Source organism: Triturus cristatus, chromosome 8, assembly GCF_964204655.1.
Source record: "Triturus cristatus chromosome 8, aTriCri1.1, whole genome shotgun sequence".
NCBI lineage: Eukaryota > Metazoa > Chordata > Amphibia > Caudata > Salamandridae > Triturus > Triturus cristatus.
In genome coordinates, this window is record NC_140591.1 from 147,800,629 (window position 1) to 147,824,341 (window position 23,713).

Here is a 23,713-nt window from a genome sequence, read left to right on the forward strand (position 1 = left end):
GAAGCCCAACTGATTGAACAAGCAAATGGTACAAACATGAAACAAAAGCCCAATATTGGGAAAGGGAAAGGACAGATTAGTATAGAAGAAGCCAAAAAGAAGTGGCCATGTCATAATTGTGGAAGAATAGGGCATTGGAGAACTGAGTGTAAATTTCCCCCAAGTGCTAATGGCGATAATGCATCATTGAATCCACAGGTGCAGAATGAGGTGAGTTGTCAACCGCAGCGACCGCAGCAGGTAGTTGCCCAACAGTGTCGGGTGCCAAAACCGCCTTTTCCACAGTGTAAATCCTCAGAAGTACAATAATGAGACAGGATTGTACAACGAAGAACAGGTAACTAAGCTGCCGCGCGCCTGTGCTGTTTCGCAGTATTGGCTACAACGCGATGAGAGTGAGTCTGAAGAAAGCTATTGACGGTGCCGAGGGGAGGAAGAAGTGTGTGTACTTGGCACAACTAGAAGTAGACCAGACAGGCCCATTTGTGGATGGAAAGATAAATGACAAACATTACTTTCCTAGTAGATACTGGTGCTACTCGTTCAACTGTTAGGTCAGCTGATGTCAAAAATCTTCCTCTCTCGGATGAAACAATCCAAGTAGTCGGAGTGTTCAACAGACAGATAAAAACGTATCTTACTGAACCAGTTAAAGTTAAAATAGGGAAATTTTCCGAAATGCACCGTTTTGTCGTGTGCAATTAAAGTCTTGTAAATTTGTTAGGGAGAGATTTACTGTGCAAAATGAACTGCACAATTTTCTGTACTCCTGATGGAATAGCTTTTGAGACTCCTGATGAGGATGTCTTGTGTTGGTGTGTTGTATAACTCTATTCGATATAACAAAAAATATCATAAAAGTAGGTACATTTACAAGCATCCTAAAATCCATTTATACAACAATAATTTAAAAGCGATAAAGTTTTTTTTTTTTTTAAAGTAATTGTACGCAGATAGTAAAACATTAAAGTAGTTAAAGATAAAACAGGGACCAAAGCTCATGTTTCTTCAATGACCTGGCTCTTATGGGATTTTAACAGTTTGCAGTGGATCATCCAGGCGCATCCCAAAAATGTGGCTACCCCGCATACCACCACCATGGACGAGGCATCCGTTGAGAGGGAGCGGAGTGCCACCTTGTAATTCTCAAACCCCAGATTCCTGCAAATGGGTCTGAGAGCCACTTCCTCCTGGCCGCCCTGTACAATGGGCATGCAAAGAGGAAATGGGGGATGGATTCGCTGGGGGCAGGGAACCCCGGGCAGTCAGCGGTTGTTGGGGACTGGCAATTCCACTCTGCAACCCAAGAATTCAGGGGGAGGGACCCAAACCTAAACTGGATGTCTTGTACAAAATGACTATAGCTAATATGGAACCTGAAATTACTGAGGCATTTGCTGTATTTGATCCTGAGGGATTGCGTCAAGAATTGAAGAAAACAGTGAAAACAGAGGTATGGGATTTCACAGGAGAAGATGTGGGATTAATGAAAAATGTCGATCCTGTAAAAATTTCTGTAAAGGAATGAGTAAGTTATCCAAATATTCCACAATATAAATGGACACCCGAGATAATTGCAGAAGTTACTCCTATAATAGACAGGCTGATTGAACAAGGTATTTTGAGGGAAATGATGAGCAGTCCATGTAATTCACCAATTATGGGATTTGAAAAGCCTAGCGGAACTTTCAGGATAGTACAAGACCTGAGAAAAGTAAATACAATTGTTGTATCCTGTTGTCCCATTGTACCAAATCAGTCTGTGATATTATATCAGATTCCTCATGAATGAATGGTATACAGTAATTGATTTGTGTCATTCTTTCTTTTCTATTCCTTTGCACCCTGACAGCCAACAGATTTTTGCGTTCCAGTTCGGCGAACGTACTTTGGCATGGTGCCGAATCCCACAGGGATATACAGAGCGTCCCTCGATATTTAATCAGATCCTGAAAAAGTCTCTAAAAGATTTAAAAATTCCCGAAAGTTCAGTACTAGTCCAATATATCGATGACCTGCTTGTGGCATCGAGAACTCGAGAAGCTTGTGTAGTGGATACTGTTGCATTGCTGAATCATTTGGCAGATGGAGGACTTAAAGTATCCCCATCGAAATTACAATTCTGTCAGAAAGAAGTACAATATTTAGGCCATAAAATTGAAAAAGGGCTAAGAAAAGTGACTGCAGAAAGAATCAGAATAATAAAAGGAATGGGAGCACCAATGACTCGGAGAGAAGTGAGGATGTTTCTTGGAATGGTTGGATATTGTCGCCAGTGGATTAGTAATTTCTCATTGATTGCAAAACCTTTAGTGCGCTTAACAAGGAGTGATGTAAAAGACCCCATTGAATTAAATAACGATGAGTTGAAGGCTTTTAAACAATTGAGAGATGGTTTGTGTGAAGCCCCAGCTCTTGGCATGCCTGACTATGAGAAAGAGTTTGAACTCTATTGCAGCGAAAGAAATGGATGTGCACTTTCTGTGCTAATACAGAAGCATGGAAAACTGAGAAGACCAATTGCATATTTTTCAGCTATGTTAGACCCTGTAGCGGTAGCATTGCCTGGTTGTTTGAAAGCTGTAGCAGCTACTTGTAAGAGTCTGGAACAGAGTGAAGGAATTGTGATGGGATACCCTGTGAGTGTTTGCACCTCATGATGTGGCGATCCTTTTAACTAGGAGCCGCACCCAGTTTGACACACAGTCGTCTAACTAAATATGAGAAAGTCATATTCGGTGCAACAAATGTGAGCCTTGTGAGATGTCTGAATGTGAACCCTTCAACACTGTTACCTGATGCTGACAATGTGGAAGTCAGAGATGATGTGGATCATGACTGTTTGGAAGTGCTTGATTTTTGTACCAAGCCACGTCCTGATATAAAAGATGTACCTTTGACAGAAAGTGATTATGTGATGTTTGTGGATGGATCATGCCTGAGAACAGACGAGGGAAATTTGAGTGCAGCATATGCAGTATGCACAATGTAAATGTAAGTGTCTTGTAAAGCGCACTGCTGCCCTGAGGCGTCGTGGTGCTGTAGACCGCTGGGGAACCCGTCCTGGTTATCCCTGTGAGATGGTCCCTCCAGGGTATCTCCAAGGTGAAACCAGGCATCCCCGGCGAATGTGGGGGGCCGTTGAGGAGATGAGGCAAGCTAATGCCCAGAGTTGCCGAGTGTGATCCCTGGTTAGAGTAGGCACCGAAGCGAGAATTATCGAGTCCGCTGGCCCTGGTCCACGACCCTGCCGCGTCGGGAATTGAACCCTGGTCCCGGGCTGTCCTCTGCTTCTGGGTCTGCTGCCTCTAACCAGTGAGCCACACCACTCCACTCTGCTGCCTCTAACCTGTGAGCCACACCACTCCACTGTACTGGAAGCATCTTGTCTGAAAGGAGTAAGATCAGCCCAGGTTGCTGAACTTTTTGCATTGACGCGAGCATGCAAGTTGGGAAAGAATCTGAGTGAGACTGTGATCACTGATAGCTAGTATGGCTTTGGTGTTGTGCATGACTTTGGGCAAATTTGGTCCCAAAGAGGGTTTTTGACATCGAGTGGAACTCCTATAAGGAATGCTGAAGTGGTTGGAAAGTTGCTTGAGGCGATACAGCTGCCTAAGCAATTGGCAGTAGTAAAATGTGCTGCACACTCTAGGTCTGCTGATTATATATCAGCGGGGAACGAGTTTGCCAATGATATGGCACAGTACTGTGCACAAAATCAGAACTCTGTGAATCGAGGAAGGGAAAAAGAGATGAATTCATGTCCCTTGCTGTTTACTAACACTGTAAATACATGGGAAGAAGTAAGGCAGTTATAAGAAGAAGCAGGAGATGCGGAAAGGAGACGGTGGGTAAAAGCAGGATGTGCACCACGGGAGACAGATCATGTGTGGGTTTATCGGGATGGAAGACCAGTCATGCCTGATGGCATGGTTTTTACCATGGCACGAATGTATCGTGGACAAGCACATGTAGGGAGAGATGCTATGATCAGACGTTTCAAACAGACATGGTATAATGCAAAGTTCAGACTTGTAGCTGAGAGCCTTTGTCAGAGATGCCTTGTATGTCAGCAATACAATCCCGGAAGAAAAACAGTAGTAAGTCTAGGAACTATAGGACGAGAAGGAGGGCCTTTCACAAGAATGCAGATTGACTTCATTGAAATGCACCCCTGCAATAGGTTGAGGAATGTTCTAGTGATAGTTTCTGTTTTCTCGATGGGTGGAAGCATATCCAACAAGAAGTAGTGATGGAAATACAGTAGCAAAACTACTATTGAGAGAGTTCCTTCCCAGATTTGGTTTTCCAGTCACGATCGAGCCAGATAGAGGAAACATTTCCATAATGAAATCATGAAATTAATTTGTGAAGCATTAAATGTACAACAAACTGCATTGTGCCTATCGCCCAGAGGCTTCTGGTGTGGTGGAACAAGTAAATGACACCATTAAAAACAGATTGGGAAAAATGTGTTTGGCCACAGGATTGAAATGGCCTGACGTCTTGCCACTGGTACTCATGACTATTAGATCTATTCCGGATAGGAATACAGGTTTGAGTCCTCATGAAATAGTGATGGGGAGAGCAATGAGACATGTGTTCATTCCTGTCAACAAGCTATTGCCTATATCTGATGATTTGGTGTTGGATGATTGCAAGGGGTTGGCTGATTCCGTTCATTCTGTGTTTCATCAGGTTGGATCGGATGCAACCACTCTTGAAAAGAAGCCAGCTCATGATCTGAGCCCAGGTGACTGGGTGAGAATCAAAGTGCATAGAAGATGTTCTGGTCCCAAGGTGGGGTGAACCACGTCAGGTGATCTTGACCTCAACGACCGCTGTAAAATGTGCAGGAGTGAAGAATTGGATTCATGCTAGTCATACCTTGCGAACTCCAAATCCAGTGGATAACGGAGAAGAGGAATACTTTGAAGAATCTGATACAATTTCTGAATCGGATGCAGAAGAGACAAGGGTAAGACCAACTCCTGAAAGGGGGGAGTCAGAAGTAAGTTCAGTGGTAGCACCAGAGAATCTACCATTAAGAAGGAAATTGCTGACACTAGCTCAGTCAGACACTGAACCAGTACGAATACATAAGAGCATAAACAAAAACATTGAAGAGACTGTCAAAGAAATTCTTGATAAAGAAGCTCCGCATTGGAAAATAAAAGAAATTCCACCTGAAATAACAGAAGTAGATGGTGAGGTGCAAGATAAAGAGAAAGCGGGAAAGATTGTTGCGGAAGACCCCCAAGGAGGAGTAGGGAAACCATACATCCAGGTAGAAAAAGGGACAGTTAGTTAGCAGGAAGATTGTGTGGAAGAACCACGAGGAGGGACAGAAATAGATGAGGAAAAGGAAGTGGTGGAAAGAAAGACTATTGAAAGAAAAAAGTCAAGCTGGAACTGAATCTGAGGACAGTGACGAAGTACCAGAAGGTCGAGTCCTAAGAAAAAGAGCATGGATAACTGAGAGAAATGAAAAGGGAAAGAAGTTGAAAAATCCAGCAAAGGATGAAGTTTGGCCAAGCAAGATAAAGAGATTGAGATACAGATTGACACAAGTAAAATCACCCAGAGCTGAACAAGTGAATGAGGTGTCTAGCCAAGAGAAATCAAAAGATGTTGAACAGACACCATTAGAGGAAAACAGACGAACAATAAAGCCTAACCAGAAGTATAAGTCACCAGAATGGTTGTATGTGGCACTTCTTGAAGTACAAGAGGAGGCAGACAGCCAAGGAGATCCAGAGGTGACTATACCAGAAGTGGTTGAGGGCGACGAGGAATCGGTAATCCTGAGAGTTATCTGGTCCGACATCGGGGAGGAGACAGATGTTCAGGAAATTCTGAATCAAGATTGTGAGAAGAGTGAAAGACGATCAAATGGCAAACTGAAGAGACAAAAGTGCTCCAGTAGAGAAACTTGAAAATTACTGAATAAAAAGACATAACCGAAAAGAAACAAGTAGGTGCTTAGAACCTTGGGTTAGACAAAAACTAGTTGTGAAGTAGAAGAGGCTAAGTCAAAAGACAATGATCATTTTCCGAAATGGCAAACACGGAAAGTAGAAAATCTACATGTGTGTTCCTTCGAAGATGGTGCAAAATGTGTTGTTGTTGTACAGGATTACTAATGCTTCTGTGGAGTGCTTTAGCTTTAATGGTTTCATTTAAAGTTACATTAGACACAATAGAAGGTCATAGTGAGAATAAGACTGATGTAGAAAAGAATCAAAGAATCAGAAGATTTATCCGACTAAAATAGATAGGAATTATTTACAAAATACGATAGGTCCATAACTGATTTTTCTAACCATGTTTTTTCAAAATTATTATACGAATATGTAAAAACAAGGGATGTGAGAGATTGCTACGTATGCATGTAGTTACCTGCATCAGTGTCCGCGGGAGTGACGTACCATCCCCTTCCATTGACCTATGGAATAACGTGTAGTGTATTGGCAAGTTTGTTTTACAAAACAGGGAAACTAGAATATTATTTTTCAGATGTAGACAACATATTTTCACAAGTACATGTAGTCCATAAATTGAGTAGAGTAAAACCTGGTAAAGTGTTAGGTGAATTCTTCTTAGAAACTAGAGAACTAACATTAGAGTCAGTTTTCAAAAATAATCTTACTTGTAGTCTGAAAGGTGAAGAAAAGACTTTCTTGGATATGGTAGAAGAGAGGAGAATAAAAATGCAAAAGAAGGTACCTGAGGGAAAAGAAGAAAAGACCGTTTGGGATGTTGAAAGAGAAAAACATTTGAAAGGAGAAACTAGTCCAGCAATGGCTTTAGAGTGGCCTCAGAAGGGAACATTGTGTATTAGAAGAAATCAAACTGTATATGATAACTATTTCATAGGTGCAAGTGATTGCCATGATATCTATAGAATCATGGGTGGATGGGGATTTAAAGGAGGAAATGATCCGGTATTCCGTGGATTATATTTTATCTGCGGGAACAAAGCTTATTATCGATTACCCGACAATTGGTATGGCACATGTTATCTAGGCCTGGTTTTCCCAAAGATATTTCATGTGGGAAGAGGAAAAGATGGTGCACATGAGATAGGTAGACAACTAACACGTAGAAGAAGAGAATCTTGGGCAGAAATTGTAGGAGATCTTTTTGGAGCACTGATACAAGCGGTTGGAATATCTCTGAATGCACATAAAATTTGAAAATTATCAACAGTAGTGGATCGCTTGTCAACAAGCACTGCTGGAGGATTTTTATTGGTAAACACAGAAATGTTTGCCATGCGAGCAATGGTGATGCACAATCGACTTGCCCTTGATATCATTTTGGCAAAAGAGGGTGGAGTGTGTGGAATGCTGAAAGTTCAACATTGTTGTACATATATTCCTGACGAAAGTCAAGATTTCAAGACATACATTAAAAACATAACTGATTTGCAAGAGGAGATTTTACCACTGGAGGTTGAAGGTATTTGGGAAAAGATTGGGAAAAAGTTTGCTACTATTAAGGACTTTCTACTAAAATTAGGTAGTACCTTTTATTGGTAAAATTTTAATTCCAGTAACGTGTAATATTTTTAGTATTAATTCTGAGACTAGGATGCTTATGTAGCAAGAAAAGAAAATTACAAAAACACAGAAAAAGGGAAACTGTAAAGAGAGAAGGGAAAGAAAGAGAAATGGAAGAGACAGAATTAGAAGAATGGAAAGAGAATGTGTATAAGAGAACAAGAGAAGAAGAGACCGGGGAAACCATTATGTGAGTTTTATCAAAATTTGATGGTGTTGTGGTGATATTAAAAATCACCAAAGGGGGGATTGATGGAGCAGGTAAAACAACATTTTGTATACCTCCTCTATTCTGCATGAAAATATTAATCATTTAACCGACTAATATAATACTTGAATTAACTGTGTGCTGTGTTACATTAATCAACTATTTGCACTCTTTGTAAACACCAATTACACATGAGACTTATTGCTATTTGCATGGCAGAGTAACCTTAATTACTAATTGTGGTATGCATATTAATAGTAGTACGTGTGGTAATAGAATATCGCATGATTTATGTCGCTTTTGTGATGTTTGCATTCTTGTTCTGGACCGAAGGGTGAGTTTTATTGCTATAAATGTTGCCAAAAGCTAGGAAAACACTAATACCTAAAGGGATTACTGAGGGTATAACATTAGAATTTCCATTTCTGTATATTAATTATGCTTTTGTGTTTGTTTTGCTTAAGTTGGCACCTGGGCTACCAAAATATGGCGTCCAAAATGGAGTTCGGAAGTGGCCACCGTCTCGTGAGCGCGTTGCCTATTGCGCAGACTCTGATGGCTTCGTAGACCTCCAGGCAACCTCCAGCCTGAGCACAGTGTTCCTGGTCAAGGATAGGAACATGGAGGACTGCCAAACTTCAGTCAGTAGAAACTGGTCTAATCGAACAATGGACATATACAAAAGTGCAACAACAATGTTGCATGAAGATGACATATTCGGAGGAACTGAACCAGCAAAATCTGAGACCCCAAGCTGTGGGAAATTTGGACGTTATTGCAAAACCTCATCAAACGGACCGATCGGATCGTTGTATTGGTAAAAGAATGTATCATGTTATCCCAAATTTATTATAGAAAGGGTTGTAGAATAGGGAGGAGTTTAGAATGGAGATCGATTGCTGACCGCACACCCCTACCGACCCCACAGGCGATGACAGATGCTTGCACGCTTACTGGTCCTTTGGAGATCTTTGGGACTGTAGTGTGCTGAGCAAAGAACTTTCCGGACTTTGAGCCTTGGCCTGCTTTATTGGGACAATTGAACAGCTAAAATTCGGTCTAAGCAGAGCCAATTGAATTAGAAAAGTCCCGATAGCCAGAATAGGTAAATATAAAATGTCATGCGATTCGTGTTCATTGTTTAAAATTCTAAATTTTGATTGACCAAAATGCTAATATTAAATGCAAACAAAATTTAGATAAACAAATAATTGATTAACCGGATTTATGAGTTTGTGGTTTGTCGATCAAGTGATTATAGGTTTCTAAAGCTTACATGTGTTTTTAGCTGGTTTTAAATCACCATCAACCAGTCCAACTAATTGGTCCGTTGACCAAGTGGTGGAGTGCCTTGATGTTAGGGTTAGGATCCTATAAGTGGTGATGCAAATGTTTATTCTGTAAATAACTTTTCTTCCCTATAGGTAATAAGGTACCTCCCCACATGTCCAGCGCTTTATCATCCCTCCTGTGTGCAGACTCGTGAGGTGTGACGTATGAGTGTTGGTGTTATGGGCCCCACCAATGAATGTGTGAGTGAGTTAGAGTGACGGCGCGTCTGTGCCGCATGGAGGGTACTTGATATAGTTTTGGGGCTTTCCCCCGGCTTTGCGCTGGATCACCAGCAAAAGGCATCTTGCAACTGCTTGTGTCCGTGTAGCCACACAGAGAGCCAGCCGTGTGACCCTTTGGGTCCACTTCATTTTCGTGGATCTAAGAATGAGCAACTCCAGTCCTTCTGGCTTCCTCATAGGTCGCAGAGAGCTGATCCAGTCCTTCTGATCTTCACAAGTACAGAAAGTGTTCTTTTAAAAAAAAAAGGTGCCTGAGGATGCCACATTTATGCCCGTTACCAGCTATTGAGTGGGGTTACCTCGTGGCACATGCACATTTTGCTAACCTCTTATTGGGGTAAATATTATTGTTGGCAACCCTACCCACTTTTTCAGCAGTTCCCGTTTCCTCTACAGCAAACAATCCCACATTGCCCCTCGCTCTCAAAATCCAAAACACAGAAACCCTTCTTCGCTTGTGCAGAGCCTGTCTTCCCACCCAGAGATTAGAGCAGGGTAAAGAGCAGTCCTCCTCCTCTGTAGTTACTTAAAACTGCCCTTGGGGTAGGTTTCCTCCCACTGGGTTTGGTGCCAGCCTGACTGTGACGTCAAAGGCTGGGGCTCTCCAAGTGTCACGTAACATGGCAGGCCACTTTGAAGCTAATTAAGTTCCTGGGCCCATCCCAAAGGGCCTTCCTGTCAGAGCAAGAAAACACCTCCCCACTCCCAGGCCATTGGCTCTGCTCTGGGAGCAGTTGTACACCTCTTTCATGCTTAATTTTAGGCCAAGTACAGGCTGGGAAGTTGCTGGAAATCTAAAATAAATTAGCCTCCAGCACCTTCAGGTGGGGTATAGGTAATTTATTAAAAGTTATATTTACAATATATTTAAATTAAATCAGACTTCACCATTAGATTAGACTTTTATTAAATATATAAACAAGTCTTTGAATGGAGTCTGTAGCCCATACATGTCAAACGTTCTAGATTAAAGTGTGTAATGTGTATTTTGACTTTTCCTATGTGCCAGCTACAGCCTGACCAGTGTCCATGTAGTTTTGGGTCCGGTGCCTTGGGTACATGCTCGTTATAATTTGTTTATTATCGAATAGTATGCACTCTACCTTGTGGGCAGCAAGGTGTACTTAAAGGTGACTTAATGTCTAAAATTAGGTTTTTGGATCTGTTAAAGGGGTGATTTGAGCAGGTATGTGCAGCAAGGTTGATACTGTTGCTGTTTTGATGCACAACCCTGTTTTCACTGCCACTGCAGTGGATGGCACAATAGGGCTGCAGTCCACAAGCTGCATTTAACTTTCCGTAGCATGGGTATATTTATGCAGCATATACTATGGCCTTATAGCAAACTTAAATGTTCAAGCTGATTTTAAGCCCGTTTCTATATGTATTTGGAGTCAGAGCACATGCACTGAGTGCAGGATAGCGTTGTGCATGAGAGGTTGTGTGTCTCAGATATGTTGTTTTAAAAAAAGAAAAAATGAAAAATTGGGGTTGGCCACCCAAAAAGAGCGATGAATAAGCCTGCTAGGGCCATTAATCTTTTATTGTCCATTCACATTTTGTTTGACACACACCACCATATTTTGTGGGTCAGTGGGCCCCCATTTTTTCCAGTTTTTACTGTGCTGTAGAGGAGGGACTCCTGAAAGAGCCCAAGCAGCAGAAGTGTTTATAAAAGAAATGGCTAGCAACTTTTTTCTTCTTGGCAATTAAGCCCCCTCTGGAACCTTATCGAGCCACCCCCACCCCTCTGGGATTCACAAGCAGCAATGGGTTTGAGAGAACCATTGCTGGAAAGGGTGCAGACAGCTAGATTGGTGGAGAACATCTCACATGACAGGCTTGCAGCTGCTCTTAGCTGGTCCTTGTTTTGCCATCAGCTAGAATCTGTGACAGTTCACTAACATCACTGTGAGAAGTTGGCCTGGTATATGATGTTCACTAATTAAAGTGACCACCTTGTACCATGCCAAGCAACCCTTATGGTGTGGTTGTAAGTCAACCTTTTCGGACCAGCTGCCCTAGTGGTAGCGTAGGCTAAGCAGTCTTTGAGGCTAAACTCGTTTAGGCATGTAAAGCAAGCTTTTTTACCATATGTAACCCCCCTTTATACCAATGAAAGGACACCACACAGATATATATTCAAAATATATATGTATTTATTACTCAAAGTATCCCCTAGACTCTTATGAGCACAGGAGCACAAATCGTTAAACAAGAAAGTATCACAATATACAGAAGTTGCACTTTATATGGATAGGCCCTGGTGGCCGCTCAAACCATATACTAAAATAGTGGTATAAGTACCACGAACAGGACAGGGAGAAGGCCTAGGGCCTCTAGAATCGCTGGGCCTACAAGGAGCTAACTTTAGTTAGTGACCAGGAGGTCCACGGGTCGCGTATGCAGTGAGGAAAGTTACACGCGGGCTCCCATAGGTTTTCAATGGGTGCGTAAATGTTCAAAAGTTACTGCTAGAAGGGTCTTCTGGTTGGACTACGAATTCAAGACTTCAAACCTAGACATTAGAGATGTTACTCTACACTTGTGCACCGGAGTGCCAGCTTTACCTCACCCACAGGAAGCGGGTGCATAGGGCTCGAAGTGCGTCGGGTTTCGTCTATCTGTTCAATGGAGCCTGACGACAAAGATGCTGCAGGCGGTCGGTCCAGAAGAGATGCGGTGGATCCAAGGATGGATCGGAAGTGTAGAAGACCTGAAAGTAGAGGGGACAGTGTTCACAGTCACTAGCCAGTGACCGGCGTGGCACCAGGTAGGTACCAGGCGATGTCTGGTGCAAACAGGTGAAGAGGTGTAGCTTGTCTCTGCAGCCACGTGGTCCCTGAAGGTCGACGACGTCAAGGAGTCGGTACACGAGCTGTCCCACGCAGGCTCTCGCTGTCGGCGGTGTCGGCGACTCAGAAGAAGCAAACCAGCCTTGGCAAAAGCAGGAGTCGCAGGAATCGAAGAAAGCTTGTAGCTCTGACCTGCAAGGTCAGAGGGGCTCCTCCTTTGGAGGGAAGCAGGGGCCAGTCTGGAGCAACCAGACCAGCGTTGTAGTTTTCAAAAAGGTTCGCCAAGATGGCCACTAGCCAACGGGCCAGGGACCGGGTAGGTGCGTCGAGTCGCAAAGTGCAGAGGGGCCCCACGCAGATCGTGGTGATGCTGGAGGGCTCACCTTTGGTGCAGATGCTGCTCGGATGTTGGGCTTCTCAGGACCCAAAGCACAACGCGGAGGGAGCCTCTGTTGTCGCGCTTGCAGCTTGTCGAGTGTCTTCCAAGATGGCTGGCTCCACGTGTCTCGGTGCCTCCACGGGTTCCTTCTTTGCAGGGACTGTGGATCGGGCTGTGAGAGGTCTGGAGGTCCAGTTCTTGTCGGTCTCTGGGCTCGGGCTCCGGCGGGAGGCGGCGGCAAAGCAGACGTCGATTCGCTGGTTGGTGCTTGCGTTAGCAAGATGGTCACTCCCTGACCATAGGGGAGATTTCCTTCAGTCTTCTGTGCAGCAGAACGTCGAAGTTCCCGTCTTCTTCTTAGTTTCAAGTTGATTCCAGGATGTCTGAAGTCTTAGGACACAGCTCCTACCTTTAAGCGGATTCTAGGGGCCGGACTACCTGCTAGGTCCCTCCCTAAGGGTGGGACCAGGAAGGGGGGTGGTTACACCCCCAATCCTTTGTCCAGCTCGCCCCAGGTCTGTGGCTGGTGTGCCCCAGGACCGGTTTGAACTGGCATATGCACCGAGGCTCCTTGTGAGCCTCAGGCATGCCTGTTTCTTTTCAAGCCCTACCTGACCAATACACAAAATCCTGTCTGGGGTGGTGCTCGCACCTCCCCTGGCAGGAAACCCTTTGTCCACGTCTCCCAAGCTGGAAGGACTCCCAGCAGCAGGAGGGCAGACTTGTGTCTGTGGTGGCAGCGTCCATTTTGTGGAGCTGAGGCTATGTCTGATTTTACCCGGGTTTCAGGTTCTGTACATGTCGTGTCCCTCTAGGAGGGTGGAATGCTAACCCCGTCGCCAGAATTGGCGAGGGGTTAGTATTCCAATTCGTATGACACCTTACTCGACATGTTTTGATAAAGCCAAACCAAAGATAGCATTTAACCGCGAGGTTCATAATGCACTTAAGAGTATATGGTATGGCGATATCTGGAAACGGTAGAAGGAAGTTGTTCCGACTACTGCAGACAGGCTCAGCTCATGCCAGAGCACCATCTCACATGAAACCAAGCACTCTGCCTTCAGGATTGTTAAGGCCTGCCATAGGAGTGACTTATAGGTTAACATGTGTTCCATTTAAGGTTAGGTATAGGCATACTACACCTAAGTAAGAGGTGGGTACACCAACTTACCCCAGCTGAGTGATCAGCCAGTTGTGTCAAATTGGAAGGCCAGACCAGGGGTGGCATAATACATGCTGCAGCCCCTGGGAGGCCTAGGGTAAACCTATGCCCTGGGTACCTAGGGTACACTGTACAGGGTCCAATAAGGTGATCCTTATCAATTGTGTATGTACCTAGGGTACATGGAGTCCATTTTAAAGAGAGAGCAGACAGGCTGAGATCCTGAATGGCAGGATCTCAGGCCAACTAAGTCGAAAAACCAGCTAGACACTAGGCAAAAAGTTGGGGGTAACCATAGTCAGATATCCACCTTCCTACAATCACTGAGGGGCAAAAGTGATTGCAGGTTGTCCCTCCATCAGTGACCACTTGGAGGGGAACCTCCAGTGCAAGCACAGGAGGGTCACCCGCTCTCACCCTTTTGGACAACCAGTTGATATCCTCCGCATCGCACTTGTAGCGCGGAGGCCTCACCCTTTTGGACTACCAGTTGATATCCTCCGCATTGCACTTGTAGCGCGGAGGCCATCATAAGGTCGCCCATTGCACTAAAGGGGTTAATAAACATCTGTACAGGATTCAGATCCAAATCCCCTCCGCAGACTTTCTTTTTTGTTGATAGTTCTACTGCTTATGGATGGCAGAAGGGAATGCTTGTTGTTTACAGGTAACTTTCTTTTAATTTTAATTCAAAATCATAGACTGTTGTGATTGTTCCAGTTTAGAGCCGATAGCTGGCTCAATATAAAAGATCTCAATAAATGGTTAGAAAAAAAAAAAAAAAGACCGTTGTTAAATCCATGCATTGTAAGGGTATTGGAAGAGGGCTTGGCTAACCATCGCTCCACTAACCATGTTTCTCTTTGAATTGTATGTTGGCTGTTATTTAGGTGTTCATTATCAAACTCTGTATCCTACTAATGTCTTCCAGTATTTGCATTTTGTTGCCAGTCCCTGCTTTGTTTCTTACAATCCACATTTCCTGACCTCAGCTGTTTCCTTCCAAATTCCCTTCGAGGTCAAAGAGTCACCTTCAATGTCATGTTTATATTTTTAACAGTATTCTTTTCCTTCCTAGCATTGGCTTGGAGGCTATGAAGTGAGCAGAAAAGGGAGCTTTAAAGGCAAGTAGATAAACTCAGTGAAAACATTCTACTTTTAAGGAGCTGAAAAATGTTAACCAACGGCAGGGATGGTAGCACGTCAAAGTCTCAGAGGTCTCCAGACACAAATAAATCTCTCTACTTTATAATAGGTTGGCTGTCCTAACTGTACTATATGATATGAAAGTCTTAAGTTTCATACCATGCCAGATGGTTAGGGTCAGCATCTCTGAATCTGTTTACCGTCCAATCCCCAGAAGTCCATTGGGAGCTCCCTTCATTGTTTCTTTTTTTAAAATAATTAAATCTTTTTATTGAAAAAGGCATGTAAACAATCCAAGCACTACAATGCTCAAAAGGTCCGTAGAGCAAATTGATACAGCAGTAATAGCTCATTGCACAGTACATTAGAAGTGTCATCAATAGTCGCATACTATAAAACTACAGCAGAACCATCATCCCCGCTCCCAGGTGTTTCATATGTATATCCCCTCAAAGTGTCCCTTCATTGTTGAAGTGCTACATTCCAATGCTCCCTTGCCCTGTGCCTCACACTTGAACAAGATTTCCTGAGATTTTGAAAATGTCTGTGCTGGAAATCCACCGTTTCAAAGCAGGTTTTTCACCTGTTGCTGGATCCTATATTAGTGCTGGCTTTAGAACAATGTGCATTTTACCTTCATTAAATTGGCATATTGATAATTGGAATATTTAACTTGCCTGTAAGTCTCTAGTATATGGTACAAAGTGTGACCAAGAAAGTGTGACCAAGTCTTGGAAGTTAAATGCCACCAGTGGAATGCAACACCTATTGTGTCATCCACCATAGTGACATTGTGAACATGGCTTCAGGCATACCCTTTGTAGCCAGACTGTACAATGTAAAAACTGTAAGCCATTCAACTGGTCAAAATAAACCCTTTTGAAAAGGTCAAATAAACCCTTTTAAATAATGTCACTACTATGTAGGCCTTCTATTCTACAAGGCAGGGTGCATAGTATTTCAAAGTCGGACATGTAGAAATGTAATGTTAACATGTCCTTGCAGTGACTAGCACCCAAAAGCCATTTTTCACTGTGGTGCGTGCAACTGACCTATTTTTAAAACCGGAGTACAGATTCAAAATCCTACTACTGTAGCTCAGGAATAGGAGTAGCCAGAAAAATAATTAATTAACTATTTTGGAATGATTAGTATTTGAATGGTGGTGAAATTCCTCCCATGAGCTACAAAGTAGAACATTGTGATTGACATGCTGACCTGAATGGATTAGCAGAGATGACTTCTCTGACCCTCACAGAATATGCAGGCTTTTGTGCATCCTTTTTCACATTACAGGGTCACATACTGCTGGAGTGTCAAATCCTGCTTACAAGTTACATATAACATTTGATGTGCACTTGAAAGGGAGAGAACAGGATGCCAAGACCGTGTTTGTGTATCCCACAGTGAAAAATTGCTTTTGAGTGCTCATTGCTTATAATATTGCTTGATTTATCTGCTGCTTTTAACACGGTCAAACACGACAACCTACCGAAACTACTGGAACAAAGAATGGGCTTATCAGGGGTGGTATTGCAATGGTTCTCTTCATTCCTCCAAAACAGATCCTTAAGAGTCAAAATGAATCGATCTCTCTCCAAGTCCCATGCAATAACTCTTGGTGTTCCTCAAAGATCCTCTCACCCATTCTCTTTAACCTATTCCTGGAACCACTAGCAAGCCTCCTAAAATCTTCTAACAAGCACTCCCATATGTACACGGATCACACTCTGCTATATCTCAAAATCGCCTCTCCAGATGACATTATATCCCTCAATTCCATCCAACAAAATACACACCTCTGGCTCACGGTAAACCACCTCAAACTCAATGCTGATGAAACTGAATTTCTTATTTTCCGCCGAATAACAACCCCGAGATTGATCTGTGGTTGAACCATCTCACAGCCCTCAAATACTCGCCCCATATCATAGACTCTACCAGATCCTTGGGTATTACATTAGACAAACACCTAAATATGCAGAGTCAAATTAGTGCAGCCACCAAAGGAGCAAACTACCAACTGAGCATTCTGCGGAAACCCAGACAGGATTATGGGAGTGCCACACTGTGTCCCACCTAGATACAAACTGGTCCCACTAAGAGCCTCCCTCAACGCAGCAGCAAGGCTTGTCCTCGGAACAAAAAGAAATGAGCACATCTCACCAGCCCTAAAAACCTTAAACTGGCTATCCTATGAAGCAAGAATCCGAACTGAAAATTGCTTGCATGACGCACAAATTCTTACACTTCAACACCCCCAGTTACCTGCCCAAAACCTAGAAAAATCTGGGGGCAGCAGATCTTCATGAAGTGCGCTCACCTTGCTTCTGAAACCCCAACAAACCTACTAAAAGAAAATGGGGCTAGAACATTCTCGGCTATCGCACCCAAGATATGGAACTCTTTACCACTTGACCTTCGCCTAGTTTCCTCTACCTCCGCCTTCAAAAGAGAAGCCAAATCTTATCTACTGACTAAGTTCTTACCCTAAGTAAATATATCGTTGACCTTGAAAAGGTATAGATACCAAACTCTTATGTAGATTGTCCTTCCTAGTACTGGATTTATTCCAGTCCAACCACTGTTATCCTATTTTTAATTTATATGTTCGGCCCACGCATATGTTTGCATGTTGATCAGACCAATTGCTAATCATGTTCTCTTCATGTAAAGCACTCCGATACCCTCTAGGGCAGAGGTCTACAAACTTTTGTAGGCTGAGCCCCCCAGCTAATTTGTTTTAGATGTCCCCCCTCCCACCACCCGACAGAAATTTCTGGAATCTGGCACACTATATAATCGACTGCCACCTGCATATCACGGGCGATATCTGGCAAATAATGTTAAACACAATAAGAGTGTTTAGTAAACTGCAGGTTTGCGAGTGGGTTTGGTTAGGTTTATTACACAAAATTTTCCAAGATGAAATGTGCGCTAATTGTTTTTACTATGAAGCTTTGTTTTACACATATAACACTTGATTTGACAGATTGATAATAACACCACTAACATTAATGTGATGGGTGTGCCTGTTTTTCGCCACAGGATGCTACTGCCATCCTCAGGTTGTGCTCCGCATCTAGTCTTGACCGGTAACACTGCAAGTGCTGAGAACCCAACCTCACATAAATAGGACGAGCTGAAAGGCAAGAGAGTTTTGATAGCAGTTTCTCTCAAAGCTGAATGTTCTGCAGACATTTTCAGCCAAAACTCTCCCAATGAGACTTTGCTGAATTGCATCTGCAGAGTGCTGTCACTTTGGAGATCAATCCGTTCTTCCTGCATGCGAATCGGGAGATGGCTCCCCACGTCTTCCAGAAATGGTTGAAAGACCCAGTCATTGATGTGATCGCTGTCCTCAGGAAAATACTTTTCTAAACTGTTCCTGAGAGACGTCAGGTGATTTTTTTTATTATCTCACCAACACTTGGAAATTCATATTCAGTCTCCTCAAGAGCATCTACTAAACATGGAAACGACTCAAACAGGCCCTCTTCCACTAGTCTTCTCCATAATTCCAGCTTCTTCTTGAATGCAGTTATTCTTTTCTTCATTGTAAAATAAGTGATTTCAGCTCCTTGCAGAGACAGATTCAGGGAATTTAATTTGTCGAAAATGTCAGCAAGGTATGCTAAAAGCACAAGCCAGCGGGGATTGCATAGCTGTTCTGCTTTGCCAGGGTCCAACCACAGAAGAAACTGCCGTACTTCATGCCTTAATTCAAAGATGCGAGTCAGCACTTTTCCCCCGGGATAACCACCGCACTTCTGTATGAAACAGCAAGCCATCATGCTCGGCTCCCATTTCTGCACATAAAATTGCAAAAAGACGAGCTCTTGTGGGATGAGTCTTTATAAAATTTACTATTTTTATAGCAGAATTAAGCACATCCTCAAGTTCACTGTCTGTTTCGAACAGCAAGGGCTTCCCGGTGTATCATACAGTGGGTCAACAGAATATGTGGAGCCACTTTCAACACGTTCGCTTTTAGGCCAGTCCTGGCACCACACATTGAAGGAGCACCATCTGTGCAGATTCCAACACAGTTTTCCCATTTTAAGCCATGGATATGCAAGAAGTCATTGATAATGTCAAACAAATCAGAACCTGTTGCTCGCCCCTTGATTGGCTTGCAAAATAAAAAAATCTTCCAATAATAGTGTTTCATAACAGTATCAAACATAAGCAATTAAATGGGCATCCTTTGACACATCAGTTGCTTCATCTAATTGCACAGCAAACAAACTTGATTTCAACCGGGCTATTTAGCTGTCCCTGGATATCTTCTGACATGTCAGAGATGCGGCGGCAAACTGTTGTGTCTGAGATGGGTATGCTTTTGAACTTCTCTGCTGCTTTTTCACCAAGCATTGTCCTAGCCACGTCGAGCAATGCTGGGAGAATCACTTTTTCTCAATCTACAAAGGGCCTTTTGTTTTTAGCAATGTGGTATGCTACTTGGTATGAAGCTTTTAATGCATTTCCTGGAGTATTTGCCGCCTTTTTCACCGCTTCTCTGCTGAGTTATGTCCTGCAACTTCCTGGCAAAAACATCTCTGCTTTTTCCTGCCAGAGACCCATGTTTCGTTTCAAAGTGACGCCTCAGTTTGGTTGGCTTCAAGCTGTCATTAGCTAAGATCACGCCACAAACCACACTGGCAAATAATGTTAAACACACTTTCTTCACTAACAACAATGCAGGTGAACCCAAAGTCCAACTAGGAGGCATCATATTTCCGTGTTTTTGCAGCTTTTCTCTCTCCATCTGTTTCTATTTCAGCCTTTCGCTTGACCACTCTACCATCTTTTGGCAGCAGGAAACGGTCCATGTCAAATTGTGCTTAACCTAAGATACAAAATTCCGAAGCTGCATGTTAATGAATAGTACATGGCTACAATTTTACAGCTTCATGAGGTAGAGCAGGTTTTGTAGTTTCAAAAAAATCTTCACAAAAATTCTTCTTATATTATAAAAAAAAAAAAGGGGATGAAAAAATTATTTTATGATAAGTGGGTTCAAAAGTAATTCCAGCTCACCCAGGCTTTAAGTAAGTGCTTCCATAATTGCTGCAGTATGTATATGCTGTATACCACCGTTGCGGCTCTGCAAGTTACTTGTTCAAAGGTTCATGAGGGGAAACTTCAGCACTGCCCCTTCACCCATCAATCAAAAACAAATGCGCACCTTCTTATTCACTTCCTCGGATGTTCCTGCTGCTTGAATAGGAGACCTCTGCCTAGCGATCAAAAAGCGTTTTCCCTTGCAATGAAGAGAAAATGTTTAAGAAATATTACGTGCATGTTCTTAATATGTTTTGCATGAGACATCATGAAAGCTCCCCTGAGATCAGAATCATAGTGATTGGCAAGGGAGTGAATGACATGCCTAGAAGATACCTGCTGCCTTATCTTAAGGGCAAATAAAGTATGCCATGATATGCAAGTTATTAGTTTCAAGTCCTGACGGCTGGTAAGATAAACATGATCTCCAAGTTAAGAATGTGATTTCTGGCAGGGCCACATTAGCTTACCATTCTTTCAAGCTTGTTAAATTCATCTTGAAAGTACTTCCTTGGAGCTCCTTCACTTCAATATCCCCCATAACCAACACACCCACTCTCCTGTAAGCGACAAGTTTCCTTTTCTTTTGCCTTGCCAATATTTCAACACATGCAGTTCCTCTGCAGAGAGGCAAAGGATTGGATGAGCATGTATTTTGATTTATTTGTATAACCCAGACCGTTGCTATGCGAAACTTGCACTGTCTTTGATTCTCAAATCCAGAAATCTTAATCATGGTTATTGAGCGGTTTAAGTACGGGCACGTCTCTGACCGGCTCAAGAGGTTGTACATAATTTTCATGGGACCCTGGTCTTTGCTCTTAGGCCTGTACCATATTGCAGAGGGAAGGCCAGAGCAAAAAAAAGCACTTGGGAAGAAGAATCCTATAGCATCAAAAATTGTCCATATAACGTGTGCTGCTGAATGGCATCTATAAAAGATATAAGGGGGGCTACTGGGATACTCCGTACCACCACACTGTACCTTCTAAAAATGTTGGATTCAACATATAAATCTTTCCTATGCCCAGGCTAAGACTCCATCAGTTAAGACACCACCTTGATATATTGGGAAAAATGAATGCCAATAAATTACTTTAAAAATATAATTTTTTTAAACGGTCTATATGGGTCGAGGCTGCCCCAAAAAGTGGGACCACAAATGGGGAAGGTGGAATACGTATCGGGGGGGACATCTGCATTTCTCCCACGGTAGAACTCCAACGAGAGAGACGGGCCATACTAGACAACTTGGGTGTGGGTGTGCTGGCCGGAGCTCTTGGAGACACCTAATCCTACACTACGTGGGTTGGGGCCTCCCTGGTCCTAAACTGTTCTGGGAATCGCCTATACAAAGTTTTTATGCTTGTCTAGTCTCTGTGCTAAATACCCTTGATGTGATGCCTGTCGTCTCCGATGCCCTTACATGTACCCTGTATAAATAATTGCTGCTTAAGTGTCACGACTGTTGTAACTGCTGCAGATTTCACTGTTAATAAAATGTTATTTAAAAAAATATATATATAATTTTTTCACAGTTTTACATTGTGCAAACTCCTGGGCACTGGAACGCTTAAAACGAGCACCAGTTACATTACACAGGGTCAGAAAGGTCTCATTACTCACGGATAAATTACATTATTTCGTCCAAGATCACTTGATGTTGCGCTGAGGATGGGACTCAAACCCTGCTCCCCACTTACAAAGTCAACAGCTCTGGCTATAACACCACAACCCTCCCCTTCAATTTGATGGGGTGGAAAGTATCAATCCAAGTGCAGCATGCAAATGAGCATAGTGGACAAATGCAGAGAGGGTGGGTTTTGCTTAGTTGTATTGTTTTATTAAATCAAATGCTCCATTGTACACCATAAAGTTCTAGAAAACTGGGCATTTTATGGCCAAAATATTCCTCGGGTATAATCCCCAATTTGTCTTTTTCCCAGAAAGCCTACAAACCCCAAAGTCAAGCCCATACTGACCAAACAAATTCCCAGGGCCCGCTTGATGTTGGTACAGCCGATGTGTTCAATAACTTTTGGTTTTAAAAGTACTTGCTGTTTCCTTGCTGTCTAGCAGTTTTCTGGCAACAATAAAAAATGTCAAGATAACACAGGTGATTAATCTTTCTGCTGAAGAGAGAAGAAGTTTTGTCTAGTGGCATTTTTGACTCATAATGTAGCGCAGAGGGTTAATGTGCCTGCTGCAAAGAATGTATACCATGCAGATCACACAACTGTATTCCTCACTGTTTGGTCTAACATTTCCTATAGAGTGCTTTATACACAAGATTAATTGATTGTGAGTAACCAGTGCTCAATTTAATCCGGTGGTTGTCTTCCACCGGGCACTCATTTTTGGTGACCGTCACTTATTTTTCCTCATCGCACATTTACCTAGAGAAAGAGAGGAATAAACAAACACACAAAGAGGAAGAAAGAGGAAAAGAAAGACCGAAAAAAACCACCGAGGGAGAAAGCAGGAAACTGCAAAAGTGAGATAAAGGTGCAAGGTGTGACTGGTAGTGGATTAAAGGCATGACAGATTACGAAACAACATATTTGGAAAACTAACATTAAATATTGCTGGCTTTGGGCATTTGAGCAGAGCTCTGGACACCAGCACCTATTTTTTTTTTTTTACACAAATTAAGCACTGTGTATAACATGTGTGTGATGCAAAGTGCTCTGACACCCTATGGTTGGTATGAGTAGCAATATAAAACGAAAGAAATGCATGCAAGAAAGGGACTGTGAAGAGTTGAGTGACACTATGGGAGGTGGTAGTGAGGGAGTCTGTGGAGATGGAGGTTATTGGGGGCTGGGGTGCCCAAAAAGATTGTCGCACCAGGCGCCCTTAACTCTAAAGCTGGCCCTGCAAGCACCTAGTGTGTTTCCCACACATAAAGCCTCATATTCAAAGAGCACATAGAATAGTTGAGCTGCTGTGCCAGTGGCTTTGAGAAAGGAAGCAGTCTCTCAAGCCTGCAGTTTTTTTGTGGAAACATAGCAAAGATGTATATACAAATGACATCAAATGAAATAGAGTCCTCAAAATAACATTTAAATGGCTTTTCACATTGGATAACAATAGGAAAGAGAGACTGCAAAATATGTGACGGGCTCCTCAAACAGTGCACCGTTCCTGACAGTGGTGGCAAGGTCTTGATTGCCAGTCCATTTTGTTGCCCTGGTTCTAGTGGTGGCTGCTGCAAATAAAAGGTGGTAGGGCGTGGGGCATGGGAGGGGGTGAACTAAACACCCAAGTGAAAGCTGTAGAAACCAATAGAAATAACCCACATTAGATAGCAGTATAGTGGTACAACTAGAATCAAAGCAAGAAGGCACCAGTGTGCTGAAGAAAGCAACGCCCTGCGTGCGCAACACCTGCAAAACTACAGTGAAATTCTTAAAAAGCTTTCTTATTAGCCTCTCATGAAATCTGTTCACTCCCTTCATGCGTTTGTGGTGCGAGACTCTGGTTGCATGTGTGTTTTTCTCTGTGCTGTGTGTACAGATTCCATAAGGATGATGCACTCTTGCTTTGCTTCCTGAAAATAAAACGTCTTTATTCTTGTGTGCTTCTGTTGTCTGGTAACAAGTGGCTGCCTAAGAGTGAATTTGTGATTCCTTTGTGAGTGCAGGCGTTTTTGTAATAATGTAAAAATGAAAATCTCTTTCAACAGCAGAAGGCGCCGTGTTCCAGGTTTTAATTGTCTATAATTGGGCACACAGAGTTTGTTTCTCCCTTGTGATGTTCCTACGGGCCTTGCTGAAACCCCCAGAGAGGTTTCTTTACACTACAGAAGTATAGGCAC

At 42.9% G+C, this 23,713-nt stretch overlaps 1 protein-coding gene across 6 annotated transcripts in view; it reads left to right on the forward strand.

Annotated features, from left to right (window-relative positions):
- Positions 1–23,713, forward strand: part of LOC146801707 (OX-2 membrane glycoprotein-like) — a 208,602-nt gene that overhangs the window by 51,602 nt on the left and 133,287 nt on the right. For 4 of the 6 annotated variants that reach the window (XM_085621171.1, XM_085621172.1, XM_085621173.1 and 1 more), the window contains exon 2: positions 14,765–14,810. The exons of the other annotated variants lie outside the window; for them this stretch is intronic. The gene's annotated coding sequence lies outside the window, so the exon portion shown is untranslated. The remainder of the gene's footprint in view (positions 1–14,764; positions 14,811–23,713) is intronic. 6 annotated transcript variants of the gene reach the window in all.